Raw genomic sequence first — 19,395 nt, forward strand, 5'->3', positions numbered from 1 at the left:
GTGGCGCAGTCGGTTAAGCGTCCGACTTCAGCCAGGTCACGATCTCGCGGTCCGTGAGTTCGAGCCCCGCGTCAGGCTCTGGGCTGATGGCTCGGAGCCTGGAGCCTGTTTCCGATTCTGTGTCTCCCTCTCTCTCTGCCCCTCCCCCGTTCATGCTCTGTCTCTCTCTGTCCCAAAAATAAAAAAATAAAAAACGTTGAAAAAAAAAAAGAATTAAAAAAAAAAATAAATAAACATTTAAAAATTTTTTTTAAAGGAGCACATGTCTAAAAGCAGAATCGGGAATCTGACAAAGATAAAGGAGACCCTCCTGCTAAAAACACACAAAATCTGGGTAAAAGAAAAACATGCTTAAGTACATAGCAGAACTCAAAAGAAATGGAAATATCAAGGAAATACCAGAAATGGAGAGGTAAAGAGTAGGAAACGAATGGGCTGACACTCTAATGGCCTATAGAAAAGCTTTAGATCAGACATACACAGGAGAGGACCCAGTCTCCACTGCCCCGAGGAGTAGACACTGCTCCATCACTCCACAAAAACCCCTTTCTCTCTTGATTTGTGTGCTTTTTCTTTTGTTGAATGCTGAGAACTCACCAGCCCCTGAGGCTCCACAAAAGTCTCTCTTAATGTTTCATTGTCCCAAATCTCCCAGCTACTTGGATACCCATCCCACAGAACTACCTTTCTTCATGTTGTTCCTCATTCCCACCTTCCAAAGGCAAGCATTTTTAGGGTGCCCCTCCGCTCTCGGTCACATGACTGGAGTGGAAGCCAGCCACAGTCCTGCCTTCTTTTCTTCATAGAAGCTTTCTCTCTTCCTTTCACTGGTTTTAGTAGAAGGTTCATATGATAGGAGGCCTTTACACTTGGGACTTGAAAATACTGGACAGTGCAGTGCTTTGGAGTCCCTGAGAGGGAGTCCTGGAGATGCCAGTGAGGCACTGGAGCGGGATGTGAGTTTCAAACTGATACTCACCTAAGCAAGGGCATCAATGCCCTGTATTTCCTTCCATCTTGTGCACTGCACCGTCTGTCCCACTTCCTGCCCTGGCCTCATCTTCTTCACTGGCTTGCTATGTTTGTCTTCATCTCTTCTCAGTGGCATACCTCTCCATGGCCTCTCCCATCACCGAGGTTCTACAAGAAGCTTCTCCTGCTTCTTCTCAGGGTTTTCCTCCACACCAGCCCTGTCCACACCTCCTGTCATCACCTCCCCCCTCCTCAGTCTTGCCCTGGGGTCTACTCAAGCTTACTCTCCATGGGTCTGCTTTTCCTGGTCTACCTGCCCTACACCCCTCCACTCTGCTGATTCCCATCACTGAAACCGCTTCCCACGCATTGGAGCAAAAGCCTTACTTTCTTCTCAGCTCTCTTCCGAAAATACAGCTTTTCTAGAAAAAAGTTCTCTGGGCTCAGGAAAAATAGAAAATTCCTTAGAAACGGAAGGAAGGCCAATATTGTTAAACAAGTTTGGGCTGCACATCTCTGTCTGGGAATTACGTTAGTCAAATAACATAAAATAAATATCACACTGATGGTGAGCTGCTACTGAGGGAGCAGGATGGCAGCACATGGGAGCAGTTCCATACAAGTGAGACATTCTAAAAGTAAAGATTTTACTCTTTCTGATCCTGTAAATGATCTGAGTAGAGGAGTTATAGGGACTGGTGTGAATACAAAATGAATGCCTTTTTTTCATCCTGTCAAAAGCCAGATGTTCCTCTAAAAATAATAATCAAACCATAGTCTTACAACTCGCCCTACCTGTGCCTCTACTACATACAAGAACTATGTGAAGCCCCAGGTACGTCACAAAAACCACTCAGCTCCTGAGGGGCTCAACTGAGGTCAGAGGGAGAGACAACAGTTAAAGGATGATGGTTACAATGTAAGTGCCACAACAAAGACCTGCATTGGGAGCTGTGGGGGCCAAGAAAGGGTATGTCTCACTAAACAAGGGAGAGTAACAAACTAAAGTGGGGAAGGCCATCCCCAAGGAAGGGAAGCATCTAAGCAGAGCCTGGAGGCATCAAGAGGACCATGCTGGAAGGGCTGAGAATGGTGGGCACTGCAGGCATGTCTGTGTCAGACCACAGCTGGGAGGCAGATGAGGCTTAGAGTTCAGGATGAAGAGATGAAGTACAGGGGAGAGATGGGGAGGGATAAGCAAAGGTGCTTGGACTTTGACATGTAGTCAGCTTTACAGCCTAAAGTAAAGGATTTTAACAGGAGTTACTGAGATCCATTAGCATCCCCAGTCATACCTTACAAATACTGATGACTCACTGTGGGTTTCCATTAATATGAAGATCTTGACTAAACTGAGGATCACTTTTTTCCTCACTGATTTGGTTAAAGTGGAATACAGTTGATGAATTTGTCGAGGAGTATAATTTAATCTAAAAATCCTAGAAAAAATCTTTGGCAAAATTAATATTTTATTAATTCATTAAAAATAAGGTGTATATAACAATTTTAAATGATGTTTACACTGATTAAGTTAAAAGAGACACTTGATCCTGATTAGTGAATGCCAGCTTTAACCCTGCTGGGAAAAAAATAACATAACATTACTAGAAAGCTAATTAAAATAGGTTGGTACTGGCCTAAGGACAGACATGTAGAAATAGAACTGAAAGTCCAGAAATAAATCCTTGCGTTTACTGATAACTGATTTTCAATAAGGGGGCCAAGACAATTAAATTGGGATAGAAAGATCTTTTCAACAAATGGTACTGGGAAAAATGGAAAACCACATGGAAAAGAACAAAGCTGGACCCTACCTCATATCATACACAAAATCAATTCATTAACTCCAACTACATCAAAGATACAAATGTAAGAGTTAAAACTATAAAAGTCTTAGGAAAAAACACAGGCATAAATCTTCATGGCTTGGGATTAGGCAATGGTTTCTTAGATATAATACAAAAAGCACAAGCCACAACAACAAAAAATTGAATAAATTGGACACCATCAAAATTAAAAACTTCGGTCCATAGGAGAAAAATTTTGCAAACTACCTATCTGATAAGGGACCTGTATCTAAAATATGTGAAGAACTCCTACAACTCAGGGCGCCTGGGTGGCTCAGTTGGTTGAGTGTCTGACCAGCTCAGGTCATTATCTTATGGTTCATGAGTTTGAGCCCCGCATCAAGCTCACTGCTGTCAGCGCAGAGCCTGCTTCAGAGACTCTGTCCCCTATTCTCTGCCCCTCCCCATCATGTGCTCTGGCTCTCTCTGAAAAATAAATAAAACATTTTAAATAAATAAATAACCCCCTACAACTCAATAATTTTTTAAAAAAGTCAATTTAAAAATGAACAAAAGATTTGAATAGATGTTTCTCCAAAAAAAGATATATAAATGGCAGATAAGTACTTGGATACAGGGTAAACATCATTAGCCATCAGGGAAATGGAAATCAAAATCGCAATCAAAGCCACTTCATACCCACTAGGATGACTATAATCAAAATGACAAATAACAAAGTGTTGACAAGAATGTGGAGGAAATGGAATCCTCATACACTTTTGGTAGGAATAGGAAATGGTACAGCTGCTTTGAAAAAGTCAGAAGTTCCTCAACATATTAAACACAGAGATAACAAATTACCCAGAGATTCCATCTTTAGGTATATACTCATGAGAAATGAAAATACATATCCACACAAAAACCTGTGCAAATATTCATAGTAGCATTATTCACAATAGCCAAACAGTGCAAATCCAAGTGTCCCTCAACTGATGAAATGGATAAACAAAATGTGATATATCCACACAATGGAATATTATTTGGCAACAGAAAGAAATGAAGTACTACCAGTAAATGCTTACAACCTGGATGAACATTGAAAACAATATGCTAAGTGAAAGCCAGTTATGAAGAACAACATATTGTAAGACTCCATTTATATAAAACATCCAGAGTAGGAAAAATCAGTAGAGACAGAACTAAATTGGTGGAAACTCTGGGATGGGAATGGGAAGGATGCTGGGGTAAAATGGAGAGTAACTGCTAATGGGTATAGAGTTTCTTTACGGAGGAACAAAAATGTTCAAAAAGGGGTTCTGGTGACAGTTGCACAACTTTGTGAATATATAAAAGCCAATAAATTGTAAACTTTACCTTTTAATAGTTTTTTTAAAGTTTATTTTTATTTATTTTTTTGAGAGAGCGAGCAAAGGAGGGGCAGAGAGAGAGGGAGAGAGAGAAAATCCCAAGCTGGCTCCACGCTGTCAGCACAGAGCCAGATGCGGGACTCGATCCCAAGGACCGTGAGATCATGACCTGAGCCAAAATCAAGAGTCAGACACTTAACTGACTGAGCCACCAGGTGCCCCTAAACTGTATACTTTAAATGAGTGAATTGTAGGGTATGTAAATTATATCTCAATAAAGCTGTTATTAAACAAACAAAAAAAGAATGGGATAAAATGCTATTCAACTAAATTGGTGGGAACTGTCAGTGTTCTTAATTCTGAAATCCCCAAATCAAATAAGAAGAATGCTTTCCTCTAACTGAATATGTCAGAGACTTCTAAAATGGGGTATATGACTGGTTGATCATGCTGGTGAATGCTAAGAGGCTACACAGAAAAAATGTTCCCCATCATTTTACTAGATTCATCAAATGCCATCTATGAGCTTTTGATGTGTGAATTCTATAATTTTCCAATAGTAGGCCTCCTTGCCCTACAGTTATCCTAATTAAATTTCACTGGTGTCTTTTAAGAATACCATATACAATTCCAAGTCCCCGAAGTTTATTCAGTCTAATTTTTACTTTTCTAAAATACTAGAGGAATGGGGTGTCTGGGTGGCTCAGTCGGTTGAGCCTCCGACTCAGCTGTGCTGACAGCTCAGAGCCTGGAGCCTGCTTCAGATTCTGTATCTCCCTCTCTCTCTGTCCCTTTCCCACTAGTGTGCTCTCGCTCTCTCTCTCTCTCTCTCTCTCTCAAAAATAAACATCAAAAAATTTATTTTTTAATAAAATAAAATACTAGAGGAAAAAATGATTTAATAAGCTGGAAATGGGGGGGTGGGGAGCATGAAAAAGCTTCCTCATAAGAGAACTATTTATAAACTCTATACTTTTGCTATTAAAAAGTATTTTACTAAAATAAGGATAAACTTGCACACTGCAAAAATTTTAGTCTTCCAAAAGTTCACATTACCTTGAAAGGAAACCCAGAAGCTGTTTTATTTTCAAATATATCTTAAGAAGAAAGATTTCCTAAGTGTTTCAAAAATGTTTTCTATTTAAGAGAAGCCTTTACAAGTCATTCTTTAAATAATGAGAATTTCTTTTCCCCCAAGGGAATAATTTCTACTGCAGTGTTTCTAAGAATATACAGGGTTAAAACCGTGTAAAATAGATTTTCTCACAGTTAGGGGAGAGTGAAACACCGCAAATAGGAAACCAGACAGCTCGGGGGTCAAAACACTACACTTCCAGGTCAGACTTCTGGTTGCAATTAAGTAAAATTCCTGCAAATATTTGTAAGGAAATCATATTTTTGGTGTCTCCTTTCAGCCCTTGTAACTTCTTACTTTCTTTAACAGCAACTTGTATTTGTGGGTATATACATATGTATATTATTTATTAAAGACACACAGAAATACAAAAAAACATAAACATTTAGGTACATAACACACCAACCTATGACCCCAGAATGGCAATTTGATCTTGGACTCAAAGGTAAAATGAGCATTTGTTCTAGGCTTCCATTTTTTTATGTTTCAGATTATGCGGACCCAGTTTTGTTTTTGCTTGACACAGACATGGATAATTTGGTTCTCAAGACATTTTACAAAATAGGTTAAGCCAAGTTTCCCATTAGATTGCATGGTTCATGATCAAATAGTTAAATTTGAATCTGACTGGAGTTTTGGCTGTAAGTAATAACAGCACTGTGTTAGAACAACAAATGTAAACAAGGTCCACAATTAAATGTACCTGAGTAGTTATTAAATATGCTTTCTACTCAACTCCCTGGGAATAGCCCAGAAGCTCACAGCACTTCAAAAAAATACCTACCTCAGAAATCTGTGGTGGATTCACTGACAGACAGATATTCCCTGTTTTAGGTGTTATTACAGTGAGTATAAAATTATTTTGATTAAAAACAATTAAGCAGTAAACTGAGAATCGTAACCATAAAAAAATATTTTCATTTTAGATTTTCCACTTTCACTCTATTAGGGTGACATGTTAGGGAATTTGAAAATGAAAGCACTCTGGTTTTTCATCATCATTTGGGTTGTAGTCCCCACAATTCCCAAGGTATTTAGTTAGCGAATCTCAGTCCCAAAGTGTTAAACCACTGCATGTTCTCCTGAACAAGGGCCTCTTCGCTCGTCTGTCCTCTGTACCCTTTTAAAATCAAAAGGTTTTTACAGATATTTAGACTGTTAGATAACTACTATTTTCTCTCTCAAGCTTCTTAATGGCTATTAAATATTAGTGATGTGAAACTCAATTACTACAAATCTTAAACTCTTGGCATGTGACTGGAGAGCCCAGCCAAAGGAAAAGAATTTAAAGGGAACAGACAAGTTGGTAAGGGCTACAGGCACTTCCCAGACATCGGAAGGGTACTGCTGTAGCATAATGCACATAAAACTCCCAAGAAATGAATAGTACATGCCAAGGCAAATAGTTTCCACTCTACCTTGTCATCCCACACATTAAAAAATTATATGCAACCCCTAGGAGAAAAGGCCACTGCTTTATGAGTGGCAGCGGGAGGGTGGGGCAGAGGCGCTTTTCCTCATTAGTATCTGCCCAACACAGGAGAGGTGGCCACTTGTTACGACTTTATCTGGGAGGTACCAAAAGAAAGTGGAGCTTCACAAGAGTCTCACTAGCCTTGTGCCCCCCCACCTCTCACCTCAATATATAAGTGCGTAAAAATCACTTGCACAACACAAAGCCAGTGCCACATGGAACACATTCCCAGAATGCTGGGAGAAACCACAATTTTCACTGGGTGAACCAGAGAGAATTACAGGCCTCCCATTCAGTTGTCACCATTAGAAATGAGGTGACAAAACAGATCCCCAAAAGAAACGTTGTGTTTTTTTTGTTTTGTTTTTTTTGTTTTTTTTTTTAAATCTCAGCCCTGTTATCAGTTGAAAGGCCAGTGACTTCCTCTTCCACCCCTTCTCCTCCGGACCCCAGAAGAGCAAGAGTGATGACCAGTTCTACCTGACCACCAAATGGAATCTGCCTTTGGAATGAATATCTGGTAATAAATCATCAGTCTTCACAGAACTGGTAAATAGGCAGGGCTCTCAGCCAACTAGGACAACTCCTTAGAAAAAAAAAAAAAAAAACAAGGTCTTGCAATCACCGTTTGATGACAAAGATCTTTCTGGAACGCCAGAGTCCCAGGGGATCTGGTAGACTGGTTTTGAACTGCCCAGTTCCGGAATATGCAGAAATGTGGGAGCCTTGAGTCTGAATGTAAATGTGAACATGCAGACTCAAAAGGAATACTGGAATTGCATCACCAGGAAAGCAACAGAACTGGCTTTGTAACATGAAACTAAGCAGTGGCAATATGGACCTTGTTTTATGAGGGAAAAATCATTGTCTTTTTGGTGTGCGTGGTAGGAGGTTAGGGGAGAAGGGTAAGGTGGGAGAGATGGAAGCAGCTTACTCACAGGCCAGTAGGATCAATCCAGTAAGGTTCATGGTAACATTGGCAAAGTTTTCCAGGTGGTTGAACTGAAGTGTGATAACCTCTTGGTGTGGCAGAAAGAATCCTAACCTGTTTTGAAGCTTTGTATACTGTGGGGGGGCGGGGACTTTTGTGTGTTTTAATTTCTTGTAAAATTGAAAAGTGAACAAAAGATCGGCCATTGAAACTGGCAATTTCCACAACAGGTGACTGTAACAAATGGAAATATTAATGCTTAAAGGGTTTAAGGATTTTGTTTTCTTGCCATTTATTACAACAAATGGTTAGCAAAGTCTCCCCAGATTTTGCGAATGCAAAGCATCTTGTGTTGTCGGTCCTGTTTTTAGCACACTTTTAGTAAAAAGTGTAAAACTTTAAGTCCTGCAAATTGCCCCTTCCTGGAAAAATCATCTTTGCTGACACTGTGACACATTCACCAGAGGGCTTAGAGGCACTTGCTTTCATTACTGCCCTTTAAGCTTCTCATGTGGATGAAAGCCTAGAAAATGTTTTTATTGAGTACACTATGGGAAGAAATGTAAATAATAAGCAAAGCTATTTAAACACATGTGTAAAAAGAAAACACATGTTTCCACTGCGCCCTAGGACAAATCTAAGGAAATCCATTTCTATTTGTAAAGGGCTGCGAATATAAAAAAACAATGCCTAAATATTAAGAATATTTACCAGAACAGTAAGTAATTAAAAATGTGTTGTGCTGTTTTGCTGTTTTTCAAACCACGCGAGGGCCCAGTTCTCCCCCTTCAGTCACCCAATGTCTGACTGCCCTAGTCTGAGGACCCCTCCATGTCTGCTTGTGTGACTGCAGCCCAGCTCCGCGGCCACAGCTGGTGTGCGGGACAGGAGCGAAGGCTAACACTCCATGGGAACAGCTGACAGATGTCAAAAGTGGCCGCTGCAGTGAGCAGTGTTTGTCAAGGGCCTATGCTTTCTCAGGGTTAACAGTTGTTGGATGTACAGTAATTTCTACTGTTGTTAATGTGTAAGGATGGATGGTGTTTCACGGCAAGTTTCCCCTGTCTTCTTGGGAAATGCCTGCCACTTTATGTGGAGGAAGGGCTGGGCTCACAGGGAAAAGGGTTTCACTTGCAAAATTTATTTTAAATAGGAAAAGGCCCTGTTTTCAATGGGCTGGGAAAATAAATACAAACCAAAACAAACTGCACATATACAACTTTGCACTCATGGGGACGCCGGAGAGCAGGGCTCACAATCAGGCCTGTGTCTGAAGAGCAAAGAGAAAGCTTTCTTTGGCAGGTACCATACACTGGGCGTTGGGGAAAGGAGGGGAACATTTCTCAGACAGAGGGAAGAATAGGAAGAACTTGCTTGTTTTGGCGATTCTTGCCTTTTCTCCTCTGGTGTGAACACCCACTGATTTCCTAACATGGTGGTAATGTGCCCCACCACAGAATGCTGCGTGGGTGTGGATGAAGAGAGAGGAAGCCTGGTAATTCAGCCCTGAACATTCGCAGAAGATACCTTGGATGCCACAAAAGAATGAGCAGACGGCTCCATGCATTGGCTAAAGATGGAAGCTAAGATTTTAGAGGCGCATTCAGCTTAGAAGAAAAGCCAAAAAGAAAGCCACTGCAGACAGAAACCACAGTACCCAGGAAAATTTAATTTATTTTATGGCATTTTCCAAAGGACTGGGTTTCTTAGATGTTAAATGCAAGAACAAGGTTATACAAAATGGAATAATAGGCAGTAAAAAAAAAATTTACTGCTCTACAAACACAAAAATGTAGTGAACCTCTAATATTTAGACAATGCACTGAGGTAAGTGCTTGGAGCAGAAAGATGAGCTCTGTTTTGGGGTCTGTTTCTCCCTTTCCATCTTGTGATCAGAGAAGAGGGGATATAAAACCCAAACAAAGATATTCACATTGTAGTTCAGGCAGAACACTGCTCCTGGCTTTCACATGGTTAACTGAAAGACAGCTTTGTTTTCATGATTAGAGGAAAGTTTTATTAAGAGAAAACAAACACATATATACACATACACACACACTCTCTCTCTCCCCCCTTAATCGGGATACTGAAGCAGTGAAGACCGCCCAGATATCAGACAGATGCATTTCCACACCGCCTCTGACACTTACTAGCTCTGTGACCTCAGGCAAGTTGCTCGCACCCTTGAGTTTGTTTCTTGTCTTCAGATCAAGGGTTAAGAATGCTGGCTAGAAGGAGCTACCCTAAGGATCTGCCATGGGTATGCAGACCCGGCACAGAGCTGGTAGCTAGCAGGCTGAAGCTCAGAAACAGGGAACTAGTAGGGGCATGGATGCTAACAGAACCTGGGATGGGGGGCTCTGGAGGATATGTTTAGTCCCTAGGTGCCACAGAGCCAGGACATAATGCAGCTAATCTTACACTGGGGTAGGATGTTGTTCTGACTTTCTGAAAACCAATTGAAAACTGCTATTTAATAATTTGTAACTGGGGCACCTGGATGGCTCAGTCGGTTGAGCATCCTACTTCGGCTCAGGTCATGATCTCACAGTCTGTGAGTTCGAGCCCCGCATCGGGCTCTGTGCTGACAGCTCAGAGTCTGGAGCCTGCTTCGGATTCTGTGCCTCCCTCTCTCTCTGCCCCTCCCCTGCTCATATTCTGTCTCTTTCTCTGTCAATAATAAATAACATTTAAAAAAATTATAAAAAATAATTTGTAACTCATGACCAATTTCACCTCTACCTTTTGTTGAAGGGGTAAGCGATGTTGCAGTGGAAGCATGCCCCAAAGCCTTGACAAATGAACATGTGACTGGTGAACAGAAACTACAATTTGTTCCTTTATTTCTTCCAATGCTTGCGTTCCTCCTGAGTAACAGGCTCCGCACTGGGTGCTGAACATCACAAGAGCCCTGGCCCTCGAAGGAAATGAAGTCTGTCTGGGAAGCAAGGAAGCAACTGGACTGGTAAGTGCTGCTACCGCTGAGGGTGGACTGAGCACATGGGAAAGGGTGGAGGCAGCTCCCAGAGAGAGGTGCACAGAATCAGATAGAGCTCCTCAGGAGGAGTGACACCCAGGCACAGGCCTGCAGGAGGAGGAGGAGATGACCCACCAATGTGGAAAGAGAAGAGAGTTGCAGGGAGAGGAGGGCAACATGTGCAAAGACGCAGAGGTAAGAGTATGATGTTCTGGGGCCTGTGAGTCAGGCTGCAGTGACAAGTTGATAAATGACCACAGAAGCTCTCCCAAGATTGCCTGGCCAAAGCCATCTGGGACCAGCGACTCCTCTCCCTCTTGGAAGAGAGGGGCTCCTCTTGAACTTGGCCTCCCATGGGTCCAGTTGTAGGTCTAGCAAAATCTATAAGCACTGGGCAGTTGGCTTGCCTAGAATTCTCCTGAATAGCCAGACTGCTTGGTGCCTGAATCTGGTACTAAAATGTTTGCCACTGTGCCAAGTGATTGCCCTATGTTCCCCCAGAATGCTCTGCACAATGGTGGGGGGCCAACATGGAGAGGACACTACTGCCAGGCCTGTTCCTGGGCAGGCAGCCACCTTGGGGCATGAGAGGTAGTTGCTGAGAAGGCTAATGACCATGACAGACATGGTGTCTACAGACCATGAAAGCCCAAGAGTGGATGTGTCATCTGGTGACTGGATAGCCTAAAATCTGCAGTCAACTAAGGCCCATGGCTGGCCAAGTCACTTGGTCCACTAGAGGGCCACAACTCAGTAGTAACCTTGGGAGGAACTCTGTCAGTGGCTCAATCCACTGACATCTTTGGCTTATTGGTTAACAGATATGTGCATAACTCCGAATAAAATGGAAAGCATACTTTAGGCCCTACTTAAACTGTATGCTATAGGCTGAACTGTATCTCTCCAAAACTTCTATGTTGAAATCCTAATCCCCAGCACCTCAGAAGGCAACTGTATTTGGATACAGAATCTTTAAAGAGGTAATTAAGCTAAAATGAGGTCATTAGAGTGGGCCTGAATCCAGTATGACTGGTGTCTATATTACATAAAAGGAAAACAGAACACAGATACAAATAAAGGGAAAATCACATGAAGCCAAAGGGAGAAAATGGCCACATCTACAAGCCAGGGAGAGAGGCCTCAAAAGAAACCAACCCTGCTGACACCTTGATCTCAGAATTCCAGCTTCCAGAACTATGAGAAAATAAATTTGTCTAAGTCACCCAGTTGGTGGTAATTTTTTACGGGAGCCCTAGCAAATTAATACATTATATAATAGAAAAAAAGTCTAGGTCTGGTGAACAGGGGCCTGACTTGGGCTACCTTGAAGGAGAGCCACAGCCTCTTACCCAGTCCCCAGATTTGACTCAGTTCTCAGAACTGTATCTCCTTGAATAGAAAGCCAGGCATCCCTCAAGTCAGGACTATAAATCTTTCACTTGGGATGTACAGCTGTTTACTACAGTTCCTGTGCAATGAGAAAAGGGGAATAACCAGAATTTTTGAGAATGATTAGACACTGGCTCTGAGACAATGCTAATTCTTGGGGTTCCAGATCTCCATTATGATCCCCAGAGTGTGATAAGTAGAAACTTGTTTCAATTAATCTCCCAGAGGGCCCAGCGGGTCTGTGAAAATCTGTACTTCTCTTCTCATTTGATGAGTACATAATTGGGATAAACTTATCCTGCAACCATGTTGGACTTGGACTAAACTTGGACTCCATGTCTCATGGAGTGCTACATAGTAAGGAAAAGCCAAAAAAAAGTCTCTGGAGTTCCCTTTCCCCATCAAAACCAAAAGCAATACTAATCCCTGGAAATCAAAGAGTTCATTCTGTCAAAGAGTTCATTAAAGTTTTTGCACCCTGCAACTCTTACTACTAAGAAATAAGCACAAACACTTGTAGGTATGTTTGTGTTTCTTTGACCTAATTAAATGACCTGGAAGAGTGACAGCTTGAGTGACCCGTTTATTAGCAGATAAAAATTTGTGCCTGGCTAATCAATGGCTCTGCTCAACAGGATAGTATCAACCAGAAGCGAATGAATGCAATGATATAACCTCATTTGGGGTGGAGAAACAAAATCTGTCCAGTGGGCAGAATGTTCAAGAGTACACTTTGGGTCCATTTGGCCTGTAAGGAAAAATAGCCTGAAGAATGTATGTGTGTGTGTGTGTGTGTGTGCATGCACACACACACACACACATTCATTCACTCATTCACTGGTAAGAACTCAGAAGGACTGGTGACAAGGACATTTGGGGAAAAGCTACGTGGAGTGTGTGTGAAAGTATGTGTACCTTATGTGAATGTTCTCCAAAAGACTCCATTAAGAAGTTCTTGTAATGAGCTGGACAAAATGACCTGCACATGGATGTTGGCCAGCCTCTTACCCCAGGTGCCATTTTATCTGCTTAAAGGGCTCGTGAGCCATGTGGCGTTGGTGGCAAGGATGAATATTATGCTTGGACTCAACAACATGGACTTAACCTCACCAACACGGAGCCCTGCCAAATGCCAAATCTACCAACAGCAACAATTAACAGGAGTCTCTCTACCAACTCTCTTGTAAGAAGATGGCCCCATGGTCAGTGGTGGTGGGTGATTATAATGGACCTCTTTCATTACAGAGGAGACAATACTTTCACTGGAATGGACCCTTTATTTGGGATTTGGATGTGTTTTCTATGTCTGCCATGTTTTTGGCAGCCACGTCACCCACGGACTTACTGAAGGCCTCACTCACTATCACCGCCACAGTGTTTCTGACCAAGAAACTCATTTTACAAATAAGCGAGTATATTCATAAAATTCAATGGTCCTACTAAGCAACCAAGCAAGGATCAAATGCAGCTGGCCTTACAGAGTGGTAGAAGGGTCTACTGAAAATTCAGTTGTGATACAAACTGGGGTGAAGTCCTAAAAGATCTACTAAATGCTGTGACCAGAAGAATAATATGTGTTCCCTTGGCAAGAATTCCTGGAACCAGGGAGTAGAAGTGGGAAGTGACCACCTCAGCAAAAGCTCGCTTTCCATCCTCATGACTGTGCTTCATTGGTATTCAAAGGAAGACTGGAACAGAGAGGATAACAATGACCCAGGCTGAGGGTTAAATGTGCCACATAACTCCAGGTTTTTTACGCCATTAGACAAACAGACCAAAAGGGGAGTAGAAACGTTGGCCCATAATGACACAACAGATGCAAGTGGATAAAACACGGGGAGTATAACGGCTCTATCTAGTGGCGCATTTCCAGTGTTAAAAGTTAATGAGAACTGTGGCAACCTCAAAAAGGCAGGACCACTGCTGGCCCAAATCCCAATGAAAGTTTGGATCACCTTGCCAGGTAAAGAATCCTGATCAGCTGAGGTACTGGCTAAGGGCCAGGGGAATATGAAATAAATGTTAAAGGAAGGCAGATACAAACACCAACTATTTATTGCAAAAGTTAGAATGGTGGCATCTTCCTATCCTGTCATCCTCACTGTATCGTGTATATATTTATATGTTAACTAAGTTTTTTAGCTTTGTGTTTCCTTACTATTCTATGCAAGGTATGTAAACTTCTTAACTTAGTCAATAAATTAACAAATGTGAGCTGTGAATGAACATCACCCAGAAAGCCTGGGTTTGGACTAGGGCATGAGACTCTGGGTTCTCTCTGTCTGTGTGCCTGTCTGTCTGTCTGTCTGTCTCTCTGTCTCAGAGGAGATGCTGAGCTTACTTCCTCTGCCGTTGGGAGAACTGTGTCTTTAGGCAGAAGCCTGTTGTTTGGAAGTTTGTGGACGAAGGAAGCCAAGAGGAAAACTTGAATGGTTATTTTGTAACTTGTGTCCACTCACCAAAACTTCTGATCATCCTCCCTGGGTTTTGGCAACTTCCCTCGTTGTAACATCCCACTTTGCCAAGGGAAGAGACAAACATTCTGCCCTTCGTGGCTTACCTGCAAGCAGGGTACAGCCATGGGACCTAGTTTCACATTGCAGTGGCTCACAAGGGGCAGCATGGTGCTGTGGCCACGTGCCCGGAAATCAATCTTCTTCAGACTAGGGTGGAGGTTGATACCCGGTCTTGACTGTAGCTGAAATGGCACATGTACCAAAGCCGTCCTCATCTCATGGCTGACGCTTTGCTGCCTGTGTGCCTTTGGAGGCCTCCCACAGGTACATCCTGTGAGCTATCTAATAATGTCTTTAATTGACTCTGCTTAAGAACGAGACCCATTCTGCTAGTCTCAAGCAGAAATGAAATTAAATAAAGGATATTAGGCAATTAAGGTTCCTGACCAAAGAAAGTTTTAAGCTGGACACTATCACAGTTTTGTTTTCGAAAGACCACTCTGGCAGCAGAGGCGTAGATGAATTGGAAGGAAAATCAGGAGGCTGTGGCAGTAATTCAAGGGCTGATTAAGAAGGCCTTGACCAAGGAAGGGACAATGGGAACAAGAGAAAAAATTAAGAAGAAAAAGGCAAACAACCCAATACAAAGATGAGCAACAGCTGTAAATATGCAGTTTAGTCAATATGTACATTAAAGTGAAAGACAAAAATCAAAAGCACAGCATCTCCTTTTCTGATTTTTGGCCTGTCAAACTGGGAAAAATTAAAACACTGTAATACCTAGCACTGGCAAGGCTAAGGGGAAAACATTAATGAGACAGAATTGACAGAAATCGACAGTGAAGTCTTTTAAAAAACTTTATCACAACATTAATTTTTACTGAATCTGTTGAAATGACAGGTGACTTTAAAAAGATGAAGCTATCAGCAAATGTCTGTGCTATGCTGTCTGCTGAGTTTGTCAATACTTCCTGTGGTCCTTTATATTGTAAGATTAAGGAAATGGTCTCAAAACCATTTATGCTATTTTTTTATAAAAAAAAAAAACTCAGAGCATGAATAATACTAAATTTTATCTGAGTAATCAGCAAAGTTACCTAGAGACTTCAGCTCAGCCAGCACTGTGTGCTGAGTATCTGTACTGTGATGAGGCACATTATTGTCACATGGATCTAGAAATAGAAAAAGGTAAGAAACTCATGCAAATGAGAGAAGTTTTCTGCTTTACACAAAAGCATAAACCACTCACATTCATCCAAACCACCAAACAGTAACGACAACTCTATTTTCAGGGAACATGAGACAAAGAACTGGATACTGAGGAGGAAATAGGCAAGGCCTTACGGTTAGTGGCTTTGAAATTGCTCTTGAAAAAGGCATTTAAGTAAGATTATGGGAACAGCTGAGAACAGGCAGTTAGATAAACGTAGAGAGATGTCTTTGGCTCTGAGGCAAGAGTAAAAGCACGTATTCAGATTCCACTTTTTTGTGGCGCTGTTAATAAACAATATAAGGTGGCAGTATATCAGTGCGTGTATCCACTTCGTCCCTGCAGGTACACACAGCCTAGAGCAAGATGAACCTCTTTGTGAAAAGGAACCTTGTGGTAGACACAGATGAACAATGCTCTTTCCTTTTGGAAATTAACCAGTGAGTATGAAGTTAAACACCTATAACCAGAAACAGAGTTATCTGCTTACGCTCTAGAGTTATGCAGCAAAGTGAAGAAGAAAAGTGGTTCTGTGGGTGGCAAAGAATCGATCTTTGCCAGTGAAGGAGTGGGAGAAAGGTAAACCGATTATAACGCAGTCACAGTACAATGTGACAAATACATTAAAGGTGGTAAGTGCCAGAAGAAGACAAACTGAGGAAGACTTTGGAGAAGTAATATTTAAGTTGGGTCTTAAAGGTTAAGTAGGAGCTTTCCAGACAAAGGTAAAACCTGTAAATGTAAAGGCAGAGGGATAAGGAATGCAGGCTTGTGGGAGACAGGAAAGTGAGTAGCAGGAGGAGACAAGGCAGGATGGGGAGGTTATGGAAACCCTTGACCTTACTAGGAAGAGGAAATATATAACATGTGTGTAATTTATCATCTGTACAAGCATTTATTAAGTACCTACTGCAAAGCAGAAAATGTCCTCCAAGCTGGAGACACAATGGTAATAAAAGGGGCAGAGCCTGTCTTCAGGCGGCTTACATGTCTGTGGAGAGACAGACATTCATGAAATGGTGTTCAGGATGCTTGTGGGCCTATAACAAGGAGACCTGTCTCCAGGATAAGCTTCCTGAGGAGTGATTTTGAGCAGAGAGAAGACTGAGCACAGGGAAAGTAGAGACCAGGGCTCCAACATGGGCAGAGGCAGCAAGATGAGTAGAAGAATGGAGATTAGGAAGAAAGGAATTAAGCTGCTATGACTGGAGCAAGAAAGAAGGAAAAAGTGAGACAAGATGAGGCTGGACAGGCAGCTACTCGAAGGACCCTAGCTTGCACCCTTGGAGCCTTGGGGAAGAGGTTCACAAGACCAGACCTCTGATTTTAAGGGATAACACGAACTGAATGAAGTGTGAAGAGCAGGCGAGGCACTGGCCAGAGCAGGCGCAAGGAAGCCAGCCAGGGGGCTGCTGTGGGGGCGCAGGTATCCAGGGGAGGCAGGAGCAGGGACTGCTTGCTGGCAGCAAAGGAGGGGACTGGCTAAGGTATGAACATCACAAGATATGCTCCATTAAAGATTAACTGTTACCAGAAGTAGAAAGGAAAGGGAAGATAGTGCTTTCGCTCCAAGTTAACTTTCAGCGAGGAATACTTAACACAGCTTTTCTCCTACAGAGTGAACAATACAGCGGTGCATTATATCATCTTGCCTCCCTCTGGCACTCACTACTTATCTCAGTACAGGGAAGCCAGTGCTCATTCCACAAGTGGCCAGTCACTGGAGGCTCCAAGAGGCAATCCAAGAGGCAAACGCAGGCTTCTCCTTGTTTGTGCTTGCGCAGTTAAATAAACCAAGTCAAAGGCAAATGACAAACTTGCAGCATATAAAACATACAAAGTATTCATATCCTTAAGGAGTATTTATAAACTAATAAAAATATGAACATTAAAATAAAAACATTATAAAGAAATTGAAGTGTGCAAACATGTATATCATCAGGATATTTGCTGTACTGCTGTTTATGACAGTGTAAACACTAGATGCAACATAAATGTCCCACCAATAAAAGAGAGTATGGATATTTAATGGAATACTACATACATTAAAAATGGTGATGTGAGGGGCGCCTGGGTGGCGCAGTCGGTTAAGCCTCCGACTTCAGCCAGGTCACGATCTCGCGGTCCGTGAGTTCGAGCCCTGCGTCAGGCTCTGGGCCGATGGCTCGGAGCCTGGAGCCTGTTTCCGATTCTGTGTCTCCCTCTCTCTCTGCCCCTCCCCCGTTCATGCTCTGTCTCTCTCTGTCCCAAAAATAAATAAAAAACGTTGAAAAAAAAATTAAAAAAAAAAAAAATGGTGATGTGAACCCTGCATGGCCAAAACAATTCTGAAAACCATTAAGAAAGTTTGAAGACTCCTATTTCCTAATTTCAAAATTTACTACAAAGTTATGGTAACCAAAACAGTGTGGTACTGGCATAAAGACAGACATCTAGAACAATGGAATAGAACAGAGAGCCCAGAAATAAACTCTCACATTTATTTATTTATTTTTTTTAATTTTTAATGTTTATTTTTGAGAGAGACAGAGAGAGACAGAGAGACAGAACATGAGCGGGGGAGGGGCAGAGAGAGAGAGGGAGACACAGAAACCAAAGCAGGCTCCAGGCTCTGAGCTGTCAGCACAGAGTCTGACATGGGGCTCGAACTCATGAAGCGTGAGATCATAACCTGAGTTGAAGTCAAACAGTTAACCAACTGAGCCACCCAGGCACCCCTAAACTCTCACATTTATGATCAAAGATTTCCAATAAGGGTGCCACGACCACTTGATGGGGGAAAGGACAGACATTCCAACACATGGTGGTGGGACAACTGAATATCTACATGCAAAAGAATATAGTTGGACCATTTCCTTAAAATTAACTCAAAATGGATCAAAGACATAATGAAAAGGAACAAAACCTATAAAACCTATAAAGCTCTTAGAAGAAAACACAATTTTTGAAAAGCTTCATGTCACTGGATTCGGTAATGAAGCACAGGTGGCAAAATATGAAATACATAAATTGACTACATCAAAATTTAAAATATTCGCACATCAAAGGACACTATTGAGAGTGAAAAAGCAACACACAATGGGAGAAAATATTTGCAGGTCATATACCTGATAAGGAATTAATATCCAGAATATATAAAAGAACTCCTCCAACTCAAAAACAAAAAAGCAAACAACCCAATTAAAAAACAGGCCAATGACACAGACAGACATTTCCCCAAAGAAGATATGCAAATAGTCAATAAGTACATGAAAAGATGGTCAAAATCACTACCCATGAGGGAAACACAAATTGAAGCCACAATAAGATACCACTTCACAACTGCTAGGATGGCTATTATCAAAACCAGAGAAAATAAGTACCGGCAAGATTATGGAGGAACTGGGATCCATTCTTGGTGAGAATGTAAAACATAGTCACTGTGGAAAACAGGATAACAGTTCCTCAAAAAAATTAAACCAATAATGACCATATAATCTGGCAAGTCCACTGTGAGGTATACAGCCAGAGACTCAGAAAGCAGGGACTCAAAGAAGTATCTGAACACAAAAGTTCATAGCAGCATTATTCACAACAACCAAATGGTAGAAATAACTCAAGTATCCTGTGACAGATGAACAAGTAAACACAATATGTGTGTGTGTGTGTGTGTGTGTGTGTGTGTGTGTGTGTGTGTGTGTGAATACTATTTGGCTGT

General features: G+C 41.8%; 1 protein-coding gene and 1 long non-coding RNA gene across 4 annotated transcripts in view; one reads left to right on the top strand and one right to left on the bottom strand.

Moving 5' to 3' along the window:
- SLX4IP (SLX4 interacting protein) overlaps positions 1-19,395 on the bottom strand; it is a 182,366-nt gene that overhangs the window by 44,419 nt on the left and 118,552 nt on the right. The gene's annotated exons all lie outside the window — the stretch shown is intronic.
- Positions 1,884-17,541, top strand: LOC132665235 (uncharacterized). 2 transcript variants are annotated; one of them, XR_009604016.2, is made up of 5 exons: positions 1,884-1,942; positions 7,128-7,255; positions 10,545-10,631; positions 16,044-16,277; positions 17,316-17,541. It is a non-coding gene; the product is annotated as an uncharacterized LOC132665235 (long non-coding RNA). The 2 variants fall into 2 exon arrangements; XR_009604015.2 differs by having other exon boundaries at positions 16,044-16,138.

The sequence above is a fragment of the Panthera onca genome, chromosome A3 (genome assembly GCF_046562875.1).
Source record: "Panthera onca isolate mPanOnc1 chromosome A3, mPanOnc1 haplotype 2, whole genome shotgun sequence".
NCBI lineage: Eukaryota > Metazoa > Chordata > Mammalia > Carnivora > Felidae > Panthera > Panthera onca.